The sequence below is a fragment of the Rattus norvegicus genome, chromosome 2 (genome assembly GCF_036323735.1).
Source record: "Rattus norvegicus strain BN/NHsdMcwi chromosome 2, GRCr8, whole genome shotgun sequence".
NCBI lineage: Eukaryota > Metazoa > Chordata > Mammalia > Rodentia > Muridae > Rattus > Rattus norvegicus.
In genome coordinates this window covers 82676522-82698471 of record NC_086020.1, presented here as the reverse complement: position 1 = coordinate 82698471, position 21950 = coordinate 82676522, and the positions used below count along the sequence as shown (strand labels likewise).

Below are 21950 nucleotides of genomic sequence, written 5' to 3'. Positions count from 1 at the left end.
GCCATGTGTTTATCAGGGAAATGCACAGTAATCAACCTGAGACATAGCCTTTTTATAGGAGACGAAGGGATACTAAGATTGTTTGCCTCACTTGGAGGAGGTAAATGATAAATGGTTAGCATGGAGCCTAACACAGGACACGTGGTGTCTGTTAATAATCGTGACATCTGCACTACTGTTACCTGTCTTGCCAACACAGGCATTGACAATTAAATACAGTGACTGTGATAGCAGGTCCTTCTGTGACAGGGAAGTTCAAAACTTCTGTGAAATTCATTACTTTAAAACTGAGTTATGAATAATGCATCTGAAATTTTACTTTATGTCATCCAAATTTTTAATTTAATGAGTATTGAGGGTGGCTACTCTTGTCTTATTCCAGCCTTCATGGTCTCATGTTTTTTTCCCCACCGAGTGTGAAGTAACCTATATGTTGTCATATATAGTCTTTATTATGTTGAGATATATTTCATCTATTTCTAATTTCTGCCAGACTTCTCCCCCGGAGATATATTTAATACTGGCAAGTCTCTTTTCTATATTTATCAAATTTCTGCTCCTCTGTTTATATAGTGTATTTATCTTACTGCTTTGTTTATATTGATATGCTCTTGCGTCACAGGTATGAAACAAAAGTAAGTCATGATCATGATCTTCTTAATATGTTTTTAAATCTGTTTGGTGATATTTTGTTTATAATATTGGTCTCTAGACTCATTAGAGAAGTGGATCTGTGGTCGATGTTTTTGGTTGTTTCTTGTAAATTTATCTGATTTTGCTGCCATAATAATATTGGTAGAAGCCTGAGGGTTTTAGATACCACTGAGCTTATTACACAGGCTTCAGCTGAGTGCTTATCAGGGAAAAGCACAAAATCAACCTGAGACAGAGCCTTTACATTTTTCCCAGTAAAGTTTATCAGGAAAATGTAGAGAAATAGGCCTGAAAGACAGCACTTGGCTCTTCCTAAGTAAGGGCACTAAACTCATCACTTCCCAAAATGCTATTCTTCTCTAAGCAGAAGCCATGTGGACAGAAGCGAGGCCAGATATTCATTGGCCCTCTGTCCCAGAAAACCTCCCGACAAAGCATCAGTAGAAGTGGCATTGCCTGTTGTGGAGAAAGGCCAGAAGTTTAGCTTGTCAAGATTCTGTAGTCAAGCCAAATGGAGACCTGATGCTGGAGGAGGAAGAAAAGTCCCTCCCACCTGTCATATCTCTGATATAAGGGACATTTTAGATGCCACAATGTAAATGAGAATGCGTCTCTCTGGGATCATCATAAGGCCTGACCTGGTAATAGTCTAAATCACCAGTTTGGAAATCTCCATCTATCAGGTGTTGGTAGCAAACTTCTATAGTCAAGGTACAAAAATGCACAGTGAGAGACCTCTGTTAAGAATGTCTGCTCTGGGCACCAAACTCTGACACTATTACTGATATCATGCTATGCTTGCAGACTGGAAGCTAGCATGGCTGTCGTCTGAAAGGCTCTACCAGCAGCTGACTGAGACAGATATAGATATTTACACCCAAACGTTGAACTGAGGTCTGGGACTCTAATGGAAGAGTTAAGGGAAAGACTGAAGGAGAGGAAGGGGATTGCAACCCCATGGGAAGAACAATATTATCAACTAACCGAAACCCCTGGGAGCTCCCAGAGACCAAGCCACCAACCAAATAGCATACATGGGCCCCTGGCATAAATATTGCAGAGGACTACCTTGTTTGGCCTCAGTGGGAGACAATGTGCCTAACTCTGTAGAAGCTTGATGCCCCAGGGAAGGGGGATGCTGGCAGGGGTGAGGTAGGGGTGGGTGGGTTGGTGGGGAAGCACCATTTTAGAAGCAAAGGGGAGGGAGGATGGGGTAAAGAACTCCAGGAGGGGGAACAGGAATGGAACAACATTTGGAATGTTAATAATAATAATAATAATAATAATAATAATAACAATAATAATAATAATGATAATATAATAAAAGAATGTCTGCTCTGCCCCTAGAGGCTTTGCAGGTGTGGTTGCTATGTCACATGTGAATCAATACCTGGCAGAAAGGAGAGAGGCTATGTCTACGCTTAGTGTTCTGACCTGTGAACACCAGAATGATAAGTAGCCTAATAATCTCTGAACAAAATAAGACTGATGCTCTAACTAGTCTGGCCCAGACAGGCCCAGATAGGCTCCTAGGACAGGGAGCATGCTATAGACTAGAAGAACCCCACCTGGGTCCTCGAGCCCAGGAGTGAGTAAGTCCAATACACACAACCTTTGCAGGAAGCCCTTAAGCAGACCTGGTGAGGAGCAAGCTCCAGAGGATCACCAGACATCTGCCATGGGGCCAATACAGGGAGCTCTTCTGAGATGACCACCAGTCTGGTGCTGGGCAAGGGAAGACTACAACTGAGATGACCCCTGCCTGGCTCCATAGTGCATGACTGAGGCATAGCAATCCTGAGACCATCCCTGAGATGACCCCAGACATTCAGAAGCCCTGGGCACCACTGAGAGGAGCAACTAAGTGTTAGAGAAATGGAAAAGAATGAAAACCTAAAGTATGTGGGCACAATGAAGAGAGGCAGAGCTGGAGACTTGATGTTGATGAAAAACAGCTTGATGTGAGTAGCTGATGATGTCACCTGGGACCATGTTGGGGTCCTGACCTGTGCTGCCACAAGGGACCATGTCTGAGTCTGTTCTACAGCAGCAGGAGTCTGTTACCACTAATGGCTAGGCAAACATCCCTGGTCAGGTTGCTACTTGGGGACATGTTGATGTCTGAAGACTGGAGAATTGGCACTAACCTTTCCCAGGGTATCTTGGAAGAGCTAGCCACCGGCATGAAAGCATGGGAGAACTGGTCCTACAACTTGTTTTCCACACAGCAGCCTGGGCAAAGAGAGATATGGCCTCTCCTAACCCCTGCCCCTTGCTATCTAGAGCAGGTAGGAGAGCTGGCTGTGTTGTCAAGACAGCAAGAGAGCTAGCTGTCCCTGCCCCTCAAGGTCTGCAGCACATGGGAGAGAGGGCCCTGTAATTTTCTTGAGCGGCAAATTAGAGCTGGCCCTGGGTATAAGAATTGTAGGTGAGCTGGCCTTGAGGGCATGAGCACAGGAAAGTCTGCCCTGTCCCTTCTCTACTGTATGGTGGAGACAGGGGAGAGATGCTCTTCTCCCTTTTCTTCCCTCATTCCTCTTTATCTATGGCAGGCAGGAGAGATGGTCCCAGGGTCATAAGAGTGGGAGAACTGTCTCTGTCCCTCACAAGCTTCAATTCTTGGGAGAGCAGCTTGTGTCTTACTTGGGAAGCAGGGTAGAGCTGGCCCTGGGTGTGGGGTTTGCAGGTGAGTTGTCCCGAGAATGTGAGAGCTGGATATCTGGCCTCCTTCTCCTGTGCTATGTGGTGTCATAGCCAGGGAGATTTCCCTCTTTTGGAAAAACCAACAATCTGCAAATAAACAGAAACTCTCATTCCTATTTTCCAGAGCTAAACCAACCAGTCACCTAACCCCTTAGATGGTCTAGACACTGGACTTATCATATAAGTATGTAAAACACTTATATGTCAAAGAAACTATTAAGAAGCTGGATGGCATACACGAATTGGTGGGGAATGTAAGGAAAGAAGTGGAAATTACAAATAAACAAACGTTAAAATTCCTCAGTAAGTGGCCTTTAGTTGCATCAATACGATACTCAAATGCAGTGTAAGGTAGTGGGAGGTAAAACAACAGAACACCTCACAGGTGTGGAAAGTTATCAAATGCATTACCAAATGAGCAGCAGTGTTAGACTGGAGTAATGCACACAGGAGAGAGAGTGAAGGGTTTCAGAAAGAAGGTGACTCTGAAAAGCAAGCACATCTAAGCACTCTATGATAGAACTAACCACTATGGAGAGGAAATCTTGAAGGCAGAGGAAGAAAATGATTCACTGCAGGAAGACTCTTTTAAAAATTCCAAAGATGTGTCAGTAACAATGTAATCCAAAAATAAGGAGGTTGTATACGCAATCTTATACAAACATAGTAATGTATTATTAATTAGTATATTAATAATTAATACAATATATTCAGTTATTACTCTTCTTGGAATGCTATAAGATAGCTGGTTTGAGGAAAGGGACTTGTGAGAGGTATGAAGACAAGAGGTAGACCGTTTACTCTCTTATAGTTCATAGCAGCACTCCATCTACATGGAATAACAGAAGGCTTTAGCTCTGTATCTTGCTTACAGTCATCTATTGTTCTTATTTTAAACTATCATGTAGCTTGATATTAGTTAACCTCTTGCTCTGTCCTTTCATCCCTATTGTTACTGTTTCTATTTCAGAACAGTCTCCCAGATATGTATAAGGTGTGTGCATGTGCGTGCGTGTGTGTGCATGTGTGTGTGTGTGTGTGTGTGTGTGTGTGTGTGTGCCTGCGTGCACGTGCATGTGTTTTGAATGAGAAAGAGTGCAATGTTTGCCTTTCTGAGTCCGGATTATTTTGCTTTATATTATTTTCTCCATTTGCATCTGTTTTGTTTCAAATCACACGATTTCACTAGCTTTGGCTTGATAAAACTCTACTGTGCATAAATAACCCATCTTTCTTTTTTCATCTATCTGGTGACAAGCATCTTCCAAGGCTATAACTTTGCTATTGTGCTTAAAAATCATGATCGTGCAAGGATGTCTGTGGAATGATGATTTAGATGCCATCAGGTATACATCCGGAAGTGTTAAAGTAGCAAATAAGATTTGGGGTATAATGGCTCACAGATTTCATCACCTGTGTATGATGGCACATCTTCCTCTAACAGCCTTTCCATCACTTCTTGTTTAGTTTCCTATACATTGCAATGGATAGTCCCGACTGATGAGATAAAAGTTCTCATGACAAATGCACCTCTGGGGATGCCTAGGATGAATTAGGCTGATTAGGTTAATTAAGGAAAAAAATTCTCCCACTGTGGGTGACATCATACTTTGGGCAGTGATCCTTGACAAAATAAAAAGTGGGGGGGGGGCAATCACAGCTATTTGCTGTCTCTGTTTTCAGACAGTGGAACAAGACCCCTCAACTCCCGCTGCCCTGAGGTAACTCCATGAGATTGTGTCCTGGAACTGTGAGTAAAAATAAGTCTTTTCTCCCTTAAGTTGCCTTTGTCCCAGCAACAGAAGTAAATGCCTCTTTTGTTGTTTTGTTTTCTTCTACACTGTCTCTCTGTCTTTGCAGATCAAAGAATACCACACATGGCTACCTGGGATTTATTTTGTATAATTCTTTTCATCTCAGTGAACATTGGTCCTGATGTTTAATTTTAAAATGTATCTTTATTTGAAAACTTTTCTGATTCTAAAGTCTACCCTTTAGGCTGCTTCATTGAGCACACTGGTTCTCCCTTCCCCGTAGAGCCTCTTTGTAATTTATTATGTGTTCACTGTGCACTAGAGTGTATGCTTCAAGTTAAGAAATTACTCTTTTCTTTTTTCCAGAGACTAACATTCTAAATTTGACAAAGTACTGCCTCACTATTTCCCTGATTTCAATCTGTCTTTGAAATCTAAAGAGAGAATTTGCCCCATAAAGAAAAAAGAGATGGGTTACTTTAAGGTAACAAACACATATGTGCTTTGCATAGTTGTTACAAAGTCAGTATTAATGGATCAAATACACCAACTGGAGCCAAGCTCCCCAAGCAATTGAACATTGAATTCTCAGCTTTCTTCTCTTAAAGCTTTTCTCTGCTGCATAGAATTGGAGAGCTTGTAACATTTGGTTCAGTGTGCCTTCTGCCCAGAAGTAATTTATTGCAAAGCCAGGAAATAGTAAGAAGATAATGTTCCCCAATAATCTTTCAGGAGACCTCAGATTATAAAGTTTTATACTTTCAGCTTCCATATTGTGATCAGAAACTTATTTTGTATTGGCGTATTTTAATCTTTCTCTTCTTCATACTTTCCATTTAAATCATTCTGGAAACAAAACTTAGAAGTTTCATAAAATACATCATTTAAAATGATTGGCCTAGCAGACACTATTTGAAATGATAATCATAAAAATACAAATTGGAAAATAATTTTAGAATTTTAATCACGTTTGTTTATCATAGTAAAATGCCTCACATCTTTATTCAGCTGCAGCTAGAAATGCTATCATAATTTAAATTTAAAAAAGAGTCTTTCTTGATCAATTTTTCACAATCATTATCCTTCATTTTATTTATTTTTGTTACATAAAACCCATTTAATTTTTTAAAAATTTGCAAATAGAAAACATCATACACCTAAACTAACACAATCCCCCATACAAGGTTTTGTCAGGCCACAAGTACGTACATTTCTGCACATGTCTAAGTAGTCATAATAGCCATTATGAAACTGTGGCTTTTTGCTGTGGATTTTCTGCTTTCACTATTCATTACATTTTGCAAATGTATCCACTACACAGACAATGACACAATGAAATTAAGGTTTCTGCACAGCAAAGGACACTATCAATAGAGCATACAGACAGTCTACAGAATGCAGTTATTAACTGATATACTTCAGACAAGGGACTTATGTATTTAATAATTGCAGAAATTAAGTCTCAGGAGAATAAGACTGCCAATCAACAGGTAGGTTAAATTCACGGCCGCGCTAAAACTAGAGACAACTATTTGCTTTGTGTCTCCTTCCATAACTCACATGTCTCTTATAGGCATTCCATCCTTCCCCATTACCTACTATTACCTTTCCTGTCTCCCTGTCCATCGTCACAAGGCACTCACTCATACATGCATTTGCTCACATGCATGCATAGATACATCATAGGGCAGGATTCATCAGTAAGGAGGGTCATGCTTCATTTTCTTTGTTTCTGACATCAGGTGACCTAAATCCATCCTCGTTCTGAAAATTGTGTGATTTTGCTTTTCTTTAGAGGTTAACAGTATTTCGGTATCCATATGTACTGATTTTTTTACTATCTATTTATCTGTTGCTGGACAACTAGATTCATTCAATTTTCTTGCTATAGTGACTAGAATAGCAATAACCATGGAGGTTAGATAGCTCTGTGCTTGTGTATGGAGGTCTTGGGGTATATGCCCAAGAGAAAAATGACCAGGCCATGTCATAGCTCATTTAAAAAAATGGAGAAATCTTCAAAATGATTTCTGTAATGACAGTATTAACTTTTTTATCCACACCAACATTGAATAGGTGTTCCTTTCTACATATCTGATATTTGTTGTCAGATTTCTTGATGATATGTTTTTTGAATGGAATGAGATGAAATTTCAATGTAGTATTAATTTGTATTTTCCTGATAACAAATGACGTTGAATACTTCCAAAAATAGTTATTGACTCAATGCTTCTTTTTTTCTAAATGTCTGTTTAATTCATTAACCTGTCTGTTGATTGGCAGTCTTATTCTTCTGCTATTTAATTTCTGTGATTATTTATAAATTCTAGGTATTAGGCCTTTGTCTGAAGTATATCAGGTAATGATTCCCTTCTGTAACCTGCCTGTGGGCTGTGGTGATACTGTCCTTTGCTATGCATTTTTACCTGTTGATACTTGGGGATAATTTCCATGTCATTGATTCAGAAAACTTTTACCTACCCCACCCTCTTAAGGGTTATTCTTTAAGGTATCAGCAGTTCAGGTTTTAAACAAAGTTCTTACTAATTTTGAATTGAATATCTTATAAGATGAAATATAGGGATCTAATTTTATTCTTCTGAAAATGTTTATTCAACTTAATAATGCCATTTGTTGACCAGGTTGTTTTTAATTTGCCAATGCATGTATTTTCCTTCTTTGTCAAAATCTAGGTGGACTTAGCTTTGTTTTCAATTTATAGGTCCTCTATTTTTATTCTTTTGATTTACCTTTGTATCAGCAACAGGTTCACCTTATCACTATAAGTCTATACCATAATTTGAGGTTGGATATTGTAATCCTTGCAAGTATATTCTTACTCCATAGGACTTCTTTGGCTAGTCATAGTCTTTTGGTATCCCAGATGAATTCTTTGATTACCATTCTTTTTCTGAAAACTTTGAAATGTCATGAGAATATTTATAAGCATTGCATTGCATCTTTAAATAAAATTTGTAGTGTAACCTTCATAATATTAATTCTGCCTGTGTAAGAACATGTGATACCACCCATCAGCTAGTGTCTCTATTGATTTTCTTTTACAATGTTGTGATGTTTCATTGTATAGGTCTTTCTCTTTTTTTGTTAGCTATATACCTGGATTTTTATTTATTGAGTTATTCTGTATGGAATACTTTTCTTAACTTCTGACAACACATTATTATTATACATGTAATCTGTCTTTTTTTTCAATTTTTTTATTTAATTATTTATTTTATTAACTTGAGTATTTCTTATATACATTTCGAGTGTTATTCCCTTTCCTGGTTTCCGGGCAAACATCCCCCTCCCCCCTCCCCTTCCTTATGGGTGTTCCCCTCCAAACCCTCCCCCCATTGCCGCCCTCCCCCCATAGACTAGTTCACTGGGGGTTCAGTCTTAGCAGGACCCAGGGCTTCCCCTTCCACTGGTGCTCTTACTAGGATATTCATTGCTACCTATGGGGTCAGAGTCCAGGGTCAGTCCATGTATAGTCTTTAGGTAGTGGCTTAGTCCCTGGAAGCTCTGGTTGCTTGGCATTGTTGTACTTTTGGGGTCTCGAGCCCCTTCAAGCTCTTCCAGTTCTTTCTCTGATTCCTTCAATAGGGGACCTATTCTCAGTTCAGTGGTTTGCTGCTGGCATTCGCCTCTGTATTTGCTGTATTCTGGCTGTGTCTCTCAGGAGAGATCTACATCCGGCTCCTGTCGGTCTGCACTTCTTTGCTTCATCCATCTTGTCTAATTGGGTGGCTGTATATGTATGGGCCACATGTGGGGCAGGCTCTGAATGGGTGTTCCTTAAGTCTCTGTTTTAATCTTTGCCTCTCCCTTCCCTGCCAAGGGTATTCTTTTTCCTCATTTAAAGAAGGAGTGAAACATTCACATTTTGATCATCCGTCTTGAGTTTCGTTTGTTCTAGGGATCTAGGGTAATTCAAGCATTTGGGCTAATAGCCACTTATCAATGAGTGCATACCATGTATGTCTTTCTGTGATTGGGTTAGCTCACTCAGGATGATATTTTCCAGTTCCAACCATTTGCCTACGAATTTCATAAAGTCGTTGTTTTTGATAGCTGAGTAATATTCCATTGTGTAGATGTACCACATTTTCTGTATCCATTCCTCTGTTGAAGGGCATCTGGGTTCTTTCCATTTTCTGGCTATTATAAATAAGGCTGCGATGAACATAGTGGAGCACGTGTCTCTTTTATATGTTGAGGCATCTTTTGGGTATATGCCCAAGAGAGGTATAGCTGGATCCTCAGGCAGTTCAATGTCCAATTTTCTGAGGAACCTCCAGACTGATTTCCAGAATGGTTTTACCAGTCTGCAATCCCACCAACAATGGAGGAGTGTTCCTCTTTCTCCACATCCTCGCCAGCATCTGTTGTCCCCTGAGTTTTTAATCTTAGCCATTCTCACTGGTGTGAGGTGAAATCTCAGGGTTGTTTGGATTTGCATTTCCCTTATGACTAAAGATGTTGAACATTTCTTTAGGTGTTTCTCAAACATTCGTCATTCCTCAGCTGTGAATTCTTTGTTTAGCTCTGAACCCCATTTTTTAATAGGGTTATTTGTTTCCCTGCGGTCTAACTTCTTGAGTTCTTTGTATATTTTGGATATAAGGCCTCTATCTGTTGTAGGATTGGTAAAGATCTTTTCCCAATCTGTTGGTTGCCGTTTTGTCCTAACCACAGTGTCCTTTGCCTTACAGAAGCTTTGCAGTTTTATGAGATCCCATTTGTCGATTCTTGATCTTAGAGCATAAGCCATTGGTGTTTTTTTCAGGAAATTTTTTCCAGTGCCCATGTGTTCCAGATGTTTCCCTAGTTTTTCTTCTATTAGTTTGAGTGTGTCTGGTTTGATGTGGAGGTCCTTGATCCACTTGGAATTGAGCTTTGTACAGGGTGATAAGCATGGATCGATCTGCATTCTTCTACATGTTGCCCTCCAGTTGAACCAGCACCATTTGGTGAAAATGCTATCTTTTTTCCATTGGATGGTTTTGGCTCCTTTGTCAAAAATCAAGTGACCATAGGTGTGTGGGTTCATTTCTGGGTCTTCAATTCTATTCCATTGGTCTATCTGTCTGTCCCTGTACCAATACCATGCAGTTTTTATCACTATTGCTCTGTAATACTGCTTGAGTTCAGGGATAGTGATTCCCCCTGAAGTCCTTTTATTGTTGAGGATAGCTTTAGCTATCCTGGGTTTTTTGTTATTCCAGATGAATTTGCAAATTGTTCTGTCTAACTCTTTGAAGAATTAGATTGGTATTTTGATGGGGATTGCATTGAATCTGTAGATTGCTTTTGGTAAAATGGCCATTTTTACTATATTAATCCTGCCAATCCATGAGCATGGGAGATCTTTCCATCTTCTGAGGTCTTCTTCAATTTCTTTCCTCAGTGTCTTGAAGTTCTTATTGTACAGATCTTTTACTTGCTTGGTTAAAGTCACACCGAGGTACTTTATATTATTTGGGTCTATTATGAAGGGTGTCGTTTCCTTAATTTCTTTCTCGGCTTGTTTCTCTTTTGTATAGAGGAAGGCAACTGATTTATTTGAGTTAATTTTATACCCAGCCACTTTGCTGAAGTTGTTTATCAGCTTTAGTAGTTCTCTGGTGGAACTTTTGGGATCACTTAAATATACTATCATGTCATCTGCAAATAGTGATATTTTGACCTCTTCTTTTCCGATCTGTATCCGTTTGATCTCCTTTTGTTGTCTGATTGCTCTGGCTAGAACTTCAAGAACTATATTGAATAAGTAGGGAGAGAGTGGGCAGCCTTGTCTAGTTCCTGATTTTACTGGGATTGCTTCAAGTTTCTCTCCATTTAGTTTAACGTTAGCAACTGGTTTGCTGTATATGGCTTTTACTATGTTTAGGTATGGGCCTTGAATTCCTATTCTTTCCAGGACTTTTATCATGAAGGGTTGTTGAATTTTGTCAAATGCTTTCTCAGCATCTAATGAAATGATCATGTGGTTCTGTTCTTTCAGTTTGTTTATATAATGGATCACGTTGATGGTTTTCCGTATATTAAACCATCCCTGCATGCCTGGGATGAAGCCTACTTGATCATGGTGGATGATTGTTTTGATGTGCTCTTGAATTCGGTTTGCCAGAATTTTGTTGAGTATTTTTGCGTCGATATTCATAAGGGAAATTGGTCTGAAGTTCTCTTTCTTTGTTGTGTCTTTGTGTGGTTTAGGTATAAGAGTAATTGTGGCTTCGTAGAAGGAATTCGGTAGTGCTCCATCTGTTTCAATTTTGTGGAATAGTTTGGATAATATTGGTATGAGGTCTTCTATGAAGGTTTGATAGAATTCTGCACTAAACCCGTCTGGACCTGGGCTCTTTTTGGTTGGGAGACCTTTAATGACTGCTTCTATTTCCTTAGGAGTTATGGGGTTGTTTAACTGGTTTATCTGTTCCTGATTTAACTTCGATACCTGGTATCTGTATAGGAAATTGTCCATTTCCTGAAGATTTTCAAATTTTGTTGAATATAGGTTTTTATAGTAAGATCTGATGATTTTTTGAATTTCCTCTGAATCTGTAGTTATGTCTCCCTTTTCATTTCTGATTTTGTTAATTTGGACGCACTCTCTGTGTCCTCTCGTTAGTCTGGCTAAGGGTTTATCTATCTTGTTGATTTTCTCAAAGAACCAACTTTTGGTTCTGTTGATTCTTTCTATGGTCCTTTTTGTTTCTACTTGGTTGATTTCAGTTCTGAGTTTGAATATTTCTTGCCTTCTACTCCTCCTGGGTGTATTTGCTTCTTTTTGTTCTAGAGCTTTTAGGTGTGCTGTCAAGCTGCTGACATATGCTCTTTCCTGTTTCTTTCTGCAGGCACTCAGCGCTATGAGTTTTCCCCTTAGCACAGCTTTCATTGTGTCCCATAAGTTTGGGTATGTTGTATCTTCATTTTCATTAAATTCTAAAAAGTTTTTAATTTCTTTCTTTATTTCTTCCTTGACCAGGTTATCATTGAGTAGAGCATTGTTCAATTTCCACGTATATGTGGGCATTCTTCCCTTATTGTTATTGAAGACCAGTTTTAGGCCGTGGTGGTCCGATAGAACGCATGGGATTATTTCTATCTTTCTGTACCTGTTGAGGCCCGTTTTTTGACCAATTATATGGTCAATTTTGGAGAAAGTACCATGAGGAGCTGAGAAGAAGGTATATCCTTTTGCTTTAGGATAGAATGTTCTATAAATATCCGTTAAGTCCATTTGGCTCATGACTTCTCTTAGTCTGTCAACATCACTGTTTAATTTCTGTTTCCATGATCTGTCCATTGATGAGAGTGGGGTGTTGAAATCTCCCACTATTATTGTGTGAGGTGCAATGTGTGTTTTGAGCTTTAGTAAGGTTTCTTTTACGTATGTAGGTGCCCTTGTATTTGGGGCATAGATATTTAGTATTGAGAGTTCATCTTGGTGGATTTTTCCTTTGATGAATATGAAGTGTCCTTCCTTATCTTTTTTGATGACTTTTAGTTGGAAATTGATTTTATTTGATATTAGAATGGCTACTCCAGCTTGCTTCTTCTGACCATTTGCTTGGAAAGTTGTTTTCCAGCCTTTCACTCTGAGGTAGTGTCTGTCTTTGTCTCTGAGGTGTCTTTCCTGTAGGCAGCAGAATGCAGGGTCCTCGTTGCGTATCCAGTTTGTTAATCTATGTCTTTTTATTGGGGAGTTGAGGCCATTGATATTGAGAGATATTAAGGAATAGTGATTATTGTTTCCCTTTATATTCATATTTGGATGTGAGGTTATGTTTGTGTGCTTTCATTCTCTTTGTTTTGTTGCCAAGACGATTAGTTTCTTGCTTCTTCTAGGGTATAGCTCGCCTCCTTATGTTGGGCTTTACCATTTATTATCCTTTGTAGTGCTCGATTTGTAGAAAGATATTGTGTAAATTTGGTTTTGTCATGGAATATCTTGGTTTCTCCATCAATGTTAATTGAGAGTTTTGCTGGATACAGTAACCTGGGCTGGCATTTGTGTTCTCTTAGGGTCTGTATGACATCAGTCCAGGATCTTCTGGCCTTCATAGTTTCTGGCGAGAAGTCTGGTGTGATTCTGATAGGTCTCCCTTTATATGTTACTTGACCTTTTTCCCTTACTGCTTTTAATATTCTTTCTTTATTTTGTGCTTTTGGTGTTTTGACAATTATGTGACGGGAGGTGTTTCTTTTCTGGTCCAATCTATTTGGAGTTCTGTAGGCTTCTTGTATGTCTATGGGTATCTCTTTTTTTAGGTTAGGGAAGTTTTCTTCTATGATTTTGTTGAAGATATTTACTGGTCCTTTGAGCTGGGAGTCTTCACTCTCTTCTATACCTATTATCCTTAGGTTTGATCTTCTCATTGAGTCCTGGATTTCCTGTATGTTTTGGACCAGTATCTTTTTCCGCTTTACATTATCTTTGACAGTTGAGTCAATGATTTCTATGGAATCTTCTGCTCCTGAGATTCTCTCTTCCATCTCTTGTATTCTGTTGGTGAAGCTTGTATCTACAGCTCCTTGTCTCTTCTTTTGGTTTTCTATATCCAGGGTTGTTTCCATGTGTTCTTTCTTGATTGCTTCTATTTCCATTTTTAATTCCTTCAACTGTTTGATTGTGTTTTCCTGGAATTCTTTCAGGGATTTTTGCGATTCTTTCAGGGATTTTTGCGATTCCTCTCTGTAGGCTTCTACTTGTTTATTAATGTTTTCCTGTGCTTCTCTAAGGGAGTTCTTCACGTCTTTCTTGAAGTCCTCCAGCATCATGATCAAATATGATTTTGAAACTAGATCTTGCTATTCTGGTGTGTTTGGATATTCCATGTTTGTTTTGGTGGGAGAATTGGGCTCCGATGATGGCATGTAGTCTTGGTTTCTGTTGCTTGGGTTCCTGCGCTTGCCTCTCGCCATCAGATTATCTCTAGTGTTACTTTGTTCTGCTATTTCTGACAGTGGCTAGACTGTCCTATAAGCCTGTGTGTCAGGAGTGCTGTAGACCTGTTTTCCTCTCTTTCAGTCAGTTATGGGGACAGAGTTTTCTGCTTTCGGGCGTGTAGTTTTTCCTCTCTACAGGTCTTCAGCTGTTCCTGTGGGCCTGTGTCTTGAGTTCACCAGGCAGCTTTCTTGCAGCAGAAAAGTTGGTCTTACCTGTGGTCCCGAGGCTCAGGTTCGCTCGTGGGGTGCTGCCCAGGGGCTCTCTGCAGCGGCAGCAACCAGGAAGACCTTTGCCGCCCCTTCCGGGAGCTTCAGTGCACCAGGGTTCCAGATGGCCTTTGGTGTTTTCCTCTGGCGTCCGAGATGTATGTACAGAGAGCAGTCTCTTCTGGTTTCCCAGGCTTGTCTGCCTCTCTGAAGGTTTAGCTCTCCCTCCCACGGGATTTGGGTGCAGAGAACTGTTTATCCGGTTTGTTTCCTTCAGGTTCCGGCGGTGTCTCAGGCAGGGGTCCTGCTGCTCCTGGGCCCTCCCCCACGGGAGCCCAGAGGCCTTATACAGTTTCCTCTTGGGCCAGTGATGTGGGCAGGGGAGGGCAGTGTTGGTGGTCTCTTCCGCTCTGCAGCCTCAGGAGTGCCCACCTGACCGGGCGGTGAGGTCTCTTTCCCACGGGGTCTGGGAGCAGAGAGCTGCTGTGGGCCCGAGAGTAATGATATTTACAGGCGAATGGAGGGGAGAACATATACCTCATGATAACCCAGACCTGGAAAGACAAATGTCACATACTCTTATTTGTGACTCTTGCTCTGAATCTTTAGATATGAATATATAACCTGTAATAACCATAGGAACCAGGAAAGTAGAAAGGGACACAGCAGGGTGTGTGTTGTTCAGAAGGAGATCTAGAAAGAGGGGGTGGTAGGATACAGGGTTTATGAAGGGGACAATGGGGAGAAGGGGAGTCTTTCTAGGGTGAAGGGAAGGATGGGAATGCTGAGGGGGAGGGAGGAATATACTGAAGGAGAAGAACAGAAGAAGGATAAAGAAAACCAAGGATGTCTGCAGAGCTGTTATGTATTTACTTAAAAGGCAACTGTAATATATGTGTATGTGCCCTAATATGCAATTTAAGCGATGTTATTGAGGTAGAGGTAATAATGCTCCACCCCCAAGAGCCACGGGCTATCTAACAATAACTCCAGTGTTAGGCAAGAGGAATAACCCTTCAGTCAGGCATTGGCAATGGCCATGCAGCATCTGCAGGGAACAGCACATGAGTGCCTCACTAAAGGGACTCTTTTGTGGCAATGCTCATGGAAACCACTTCCCACTTGGCAAGGACCTGTAGTAAATTTGGTGGCCTTTATGGCTAATACATAGATTGTATATGCTACAAGCTCTCTTTGTTTTGTGTTAGTGTCTATAAACATAGCAAAGTTTAGTTTCACATTGTTGGTTAAGGTGTCTGAAAGCCCAGTGAATGATTTTATGTTTTTCTCAATACTCTTTTCAAAGGTAAAACCCTCCTCTCCCTCTCTGCCTCTATCAATCCTCCAGGTGTGACCATTAATCCTGGGCATTTGGGACATGTAATCATGTTCTTAGAGAAACAGCTACAGTCACACTGAGTAAGCCAGTGGCAGTTGTGGAGAGCAGTGGGGTCCTGCTTGCATAACTGTTTTGAGGAAGCTGTGCCTGATCAATAGGGAGTTAAAAAATGGTTCTTAGAAAAATGGTATCAGAAATTGATAGGTGCTCATCAGGAAAGGTTACTTGCTATAATGCACATGTCTTTATGTGCAATTAAAAGAATATTATGACAAAGGGGTGCTATTTGATGACTGGACTTATATCCACAAGTGTGTAATCTGTCTCTCATCCCCCATAACTCTGTAATTTCACTTACTTCCAGCTGAGTTAGTGCTCATGACCACAGGACTTGCCTGGCCAGACATTTATTTCTGGCTTGCTAAAATTGTGCTTTGTAGTACAAAATAAGGTTTGAAAGTGATTGACCTAGCAGTGGGGCTTTTATAATGCTGATATTATGATTTCTTTAAATAAAAAGTCCAATGAGATCATTGCTCAGGTGATCAGGATTGTGATTGTATAAATAAAGATGGCTCGAGCTATTCTAGACCACTTGCTTGAATGGCAACAGGTAATCAGTGTCTTCAATGGCGCAAATGATCCTTCCACATCTCCTTACCTGAATCTTGTCACTGGAGCTGGTCTCTGGCAAGGGGTATAGAAGAGACTCCTGAAATTATATTGGTTATTACTTTAATTTCGAGCTGCCTTCCACAACTTGAAGGCAATACCTTGTTGCTGAAGACACCACACACCTTGCACACATGACTTGGAGAATTTGAGCTTGAACTTATTTGTAAGCCTGTCTCCTAAGGACTGACTTTCGTAGTACTAAAACTTCTTTCTATACAGGATATCAAGGAATAAGAGCAATGAAAAATATCTCCTGGCTACAAAGCCTATAAATCACATTAATTCCTATTATGGCAAAAGATACCCAAATGTAGAATAGAGGCACTTATGTCTACTCATGTCTTGAAGACAATAGTCACCTAACTGAACTGAAAGACTCCTCAATAGAGGGAAACTCCTACCTGGTATTATAAATCCTGCCAAATATCTGTGATTAGTCAGGACATGGACTTAGAGGAGAACTTGATTTTTCAATGACTGGTATAATTTTCAATTACATTCTAAATGCTCATTTTTATACTCACAGGTAAGTGTGGCTGTCATCCCTTATCACAGAGTCTTCATTATCCAGTGAGTAGAGCCCATTGGAGGAATCTGAAACTAGTCAATTGATGATGAAGACAACTGGTATTTGGTGCCCATCTCCAGACGATTCATTTACAAAATAATCAATACACCTGAAGCTTAGGGGACACCTCTGAAGAGGAATAGAAACGTTTTTAAGGGGCTGGGGATTTAGCTCAGTGGTAGAGAGCTTACCTAGGAAGCGCAAGGCCCTGGGTTCGGTCCCCAGCTCCGAAAAAAAGAACCAAAAAAAAAAAAAAAGACTGGTACTGAAACGTTTTTAAGAGCCCCAAAGATGTTCCAACCTATAACAAGGACACATGCTCCACTATGTTCATAGTAGCCTTATTCATTATAGCCAGAAGCTGGAAACAACCAGATGTCCCTCAACAGAGCAATGGATACAGAAAGTGTAGTACATTTTTTCATTTTTTATTGGATTTTTTATGTGTTTACATTTCAAATGTTATTCCCTTCCCCAGTTCCCCCCTCTCCCATGCACCCTTCTCCTGCTTCTATGAGGATGCTCCCCCTCCCACCCACCCACTCCCACATTACCACTCTCTACAATGGGGAAACGAGCCTACTGATGTTAGACAATCTTCTCCTACTGATGTTAGACAATGCCATCCTCTGCTACATAATTCTCAAATTCTGCCTAGTCTCAAGTTTTCAGCCCTAAACGCACACAAAAATGAACTAAATGACTCAGCAAGTGATGTATGTGTGTGTGTGTTTGTGTGTGTGTGGATGTGTGTGTGTGTGTGTGTGTGTGTGTGTGTGTGTGCATGCATCTCTGTGTGTGCGTACAGGTATATGTGTGAGCATGTGTGTGTCTGTGTTGAAATGATTAAGAAGAGGAAATGAAGTTGAGAAAGAAGGAGGAAAGACAAGGAATGAGTTGAAAAAAGAAGAAGGGGGTAGAAATGTCACCACAGTGCTTATGTATGAAATTATCAAAACTAATAAAATAGATTTCTAAAAAGGATGGGACTCTAGAATGAGATTGGCTTGCTCAAAATTCTACTCTTATCCCTCATCATTGATTTTGGAGAGGTTAATAGTGTCCACTTATGCTTTTCTGCATATCAGAAATATGTAGAGAAAGTATCTTGTATCTGCATGGATGTGGCACCTGTTGATAACACATCTTTGGGTTATAACTTAGTCAGGAAATACGTGTTGGAACATTCGGTAGGCAGGAAGGATTTAGGGGTAGTGCCTGGTGCAGTAGATTTGCCTAAAGATGTGATGAAGCAGACACATGGTGCCTGAGCACAAGGAACCAGCCATGTGGAAGAATGTAGGTTAAAATAATTGGCTTATTTTAAGTTTTGATCTAGTCAGAGAAGGTATTTGTAAATTTTTTTGAGTCTGAATCTCTGAATCTTATTTCTGGTAGCATGGGAATGGGAGGAAGAATCACCTGATTCAACAAAAAAAATCAAGTGAAAAATGCTTCAAAAGCTGGCAATTTTTAAAACTAGAGAGATATTTCCAGAAATATATATGCAAACTTTGGAAGGTCATGAATAGAGTTATGACCAGTTATGAAATCCTAAAGGAATTTTAAATTTTAATACTTCCCAACTCATCACTATCATTTAAATATGTATATAACACTTTTCATTTGTCTTGCACTTAATTGTATTTTTAAATTTCTTTATTTCAGCAAAGTGTGATGGCTACTTTTTTGTATCATCTTTTCACACCTATGAAGAAGACACCTCAAATCAGAAATTTCCTCCAACAGATTGGCCTGCAAGCATGTCTGTGAGGCATTTTATTGGTTGCTGATTGCTATAAGAAGGCCCAGTCCACTGCGGGCATCACCATCCTTAGGCAGTTATAAGAAAGATGACACAAATATGGGAATACAGTGAGCAATATTCCTCCATAATTTCTCCTTCCCTTCCTGTCTCAGGTTTCTACCTTGAACTCCTACATTGGCTTTCTTCAATGATGAGATATTACCTGTAATTCAAACAGACTCTTTCTTACCCCAAGTTGATTTTGTTCAGTGTTTCATCACAATATTAGAGAAGCAAACTGAAGCAATAGTTATCATATTTGAATTAAATAAACTAAATAATGGCAGATTTGTTGATACATGTATAAATTTAGATATATTCCAAGGTCTTATGACTTGAATAAATTTCAGAGATATGCATTAAATTATACATTACTGCTTGTGCTTGAATATGTCTAATGAAAGCAGTCATGCCTCCAAGCAACAGAGTTGTCTGGAAAACCATAACAAAAGTGAATACTGGGAAGAATTATGATTATTAATGCATACTGTGGATGCATAGTTTTTACTAATATAATCTGACTTACCCTTCCTTTCAACAGATAACATGATTCAAGATATCAGAAGTAGGTGAAAATGGGAAAAAGGCAGTCTTGCTACTATGGAAGAAAAAAGGTTGATTCTATGACAACTTTTTCCTCACAACGTTGCTTAAGTTTTAATGTATATTATGCGGTATTATGTAGAGTATTTGTGTTCTTCCTGGACAAAATTTCTAATACTTTAAGCAACGCAAGTGGTAAAAGAATAAATTATGAAGGTCCTGATGAAGATTTAATTGGGATCTTCAATATGTAGAATTTACCAGCATAGCTAAAGATTTGAGAATTAACATGAAATTAAAACTTGAATAATTGGATGGACTTATTTTTAAGTCTAAGATGGCCTCTGAGTCTTATTTTATTAAAGGAAAAGTGTTTGGGAGACCAGTTCTGTACATGTATAGGAACCACAGTATAAACTTATGAATAGTAAATATTCACTTAAAATGGTTCAAAGGGTTGCCTTAATATGACATGGACATTTGCATCTGTTATGACTATCAGAACTGGAAGAGAGTTTTTTTTATTAAAATTTAAAATTAGAAAAACTCAACTTAATCACCAGCAGTCTTCATGTGATGTGAATGAGCTAATTTACTGAGAGTGTGTTAATATGGGAGAAATTTATCTTAATGACTATAAAGTTGTATTGAATATTCATAAAATATTGATAAAAGTTGCTTTCTTTTTAGTTACAAACTTGAATGCTTTAAGATGTAGGAAATGCAGTTTTAAAAAACACTCCTTTTACTTTCAAGAACTTTAGCATTCCTCATGTTTATTGAAGAGTGTGGAAGACACTACCACATTGAAAAGCAAAATGGTATTTGATGAAAAGAAAATCTCACATTACAAAAGGATAAAAATAAGACATAGGATAGAGAAAAAATAATGAAGTTATTCCTAATGATATTCTGCTGTACTCATAGATTGGTGCCTAGATCAATTGTCATCAGAGATCTGGGCTTGTAGCTTATGGGAGCAGATGCAGAGACCCACTGCCAAACAGTAAGCAGCGAAAGAGTCCAAATGAAGCTCTCCATAGGTTCTTTCTCCTTGGAGCTTGGAGAACCCTGTAGAAGAGGAGGAGGAAGCACCAGGAGAACATGGCCCACAGAATCTACTAAGCAGGGCTTATAGCGTCTCACAGAGATTGAAGGGGCAATCATGGAGCCTGCATGGGTCTGCAGTGGCTTCATTGCATACACATTATGGTTGTTTATCTTGGTGTTCTTAGGGGACCCCTAACAGACAGGGTAGGATATGGGCAGGTCTCTGACTATTTAGTCTTCTTCTGAGATGTTTTCTCTCCTACTGGCTTGCCCAGCCTTGATATGAGGGTCTGTGCCTCCTCTTATTTGATTTTGTTATGTCATATTTGTCTGATTTCCCTGGAGGCCTGCTCTTTCCTGAAGGGAAAAAAGGAGGAGTGGATTTGGGGTGGGGAGAGCTAGCAGAAGAAGAGGGAAGGGAAACTGTGGTTAAGATACATGAAAAGAAACAAACCAAAAATAAAATAAAATAAAAAAATATAAGTTCTCATCCAAAACAAACAAAACAGAACAAAAAATCAATCAACAACCAAAAAAAAAAAAAAAACCACCTCAAAAATCAACAAACAAACAAAACACAGGAAAGGTATTTTTTACTTCAACAAGGGCAACTGTTGGAAGTGATTCAGGGGGATGTCTACTCAGATTTTGGAAGATGATCAGGGGTTTTTAATAAGGAAGGGGAAAAAGAAAGTATATTGATCACGACACCCGAGGATCCCGGCCCGCAGCAGCTCTCTGCTCCCAGACCCGGTGAGAGAGAGACCCAACCGCCTGGTCAGGTGGGCACTCCTGAGGCTGCAGAGCGGAAGAGACCACCAACACTGCTCACCCCTGCCCACATCCCTAGCCCAAGAGGAAACTGTATAAGGCCTCTGGGCTCCCATGGGGGAGGACCCAGAAGCAGCAGGACACCTGCCAGAGACACCACCTGACCCTGAAGGAAACAGACCAGATAAACAGTTCTCTGCACCCAAATCCCGTGGGAGGGAGAGCTAAACCTTCAGAGAGGCAGACAAGCCTGGGAAACCAGAAGAGACTGCTCCCTGCACACACATCTCGGACGCCAGAGGAAAAAGACAAAGACCATCTGGAACCCTGGTGCACTGAAGCTCCCGGAAGGGGCGGCACAGGTCTTCCTGGTTGCTGCCGCTGCAGAGAGCCCCTGGGCAGCACCCCACGAGCGAACCTGAGCCTCGGGACCACAGGTAAGACCAAATTTTCTGCTGCAAGAAAGCTGCCTGGTGAACTCAAGACACAGGCCCACAGGAACAGCTGAAGACCTGTAGAGAGGAAAAACTACACGCCCGAAAGCAGAACACTCTGTCCCCATAACTGACTGAAAGAGAGGAAAACAGGTCTACAGCACTCCTGACACACAGGCTTATAGGACAGTCTAGCCACTGTCAGAAATAGCAGAACAAAGTAACACTAGAGATAATCTGATGGCGAGAGGCAAGCGCAGGAACCCAAGCAACAGAAACCAAGACTACATGCCATCATCGGAGCCCAATTCTCCCACCAAAACAAACATGGAATATCCAAACACACCAGAAAAGCAAGATCTAGTTTCAAAATCATATTTGATCATGATGCTGGAGGACTTCAAGAAAGACATGAACACACTTAGGGAAGCACAGGAAAACATTAATAAACAAGTAAAAGCCTACAGAGAGGAATCGCAAAAATCCCTGA

At 40.1% G+C, this 21950-nt stretch overlaps 1 non-coding gene across 1 annotated transcript; it reads left to right on the top strand.

The window, feature by feature from the left end:
* The first annotated feature begins 1990 nt into the window (after positions 1-1990).
* Positions 1991-2122, top strand: LOC120101293 (small nucleolar RNA SNORA17). Its single transcript, XR_005501668.1, has one exon. It is a non-coding gene; the product is annotated as a small nucleolar RNA SNORA17 (small nucleolar RNA).
* Positions 2123-21950: the final 19828 nt, after the last annotated feature.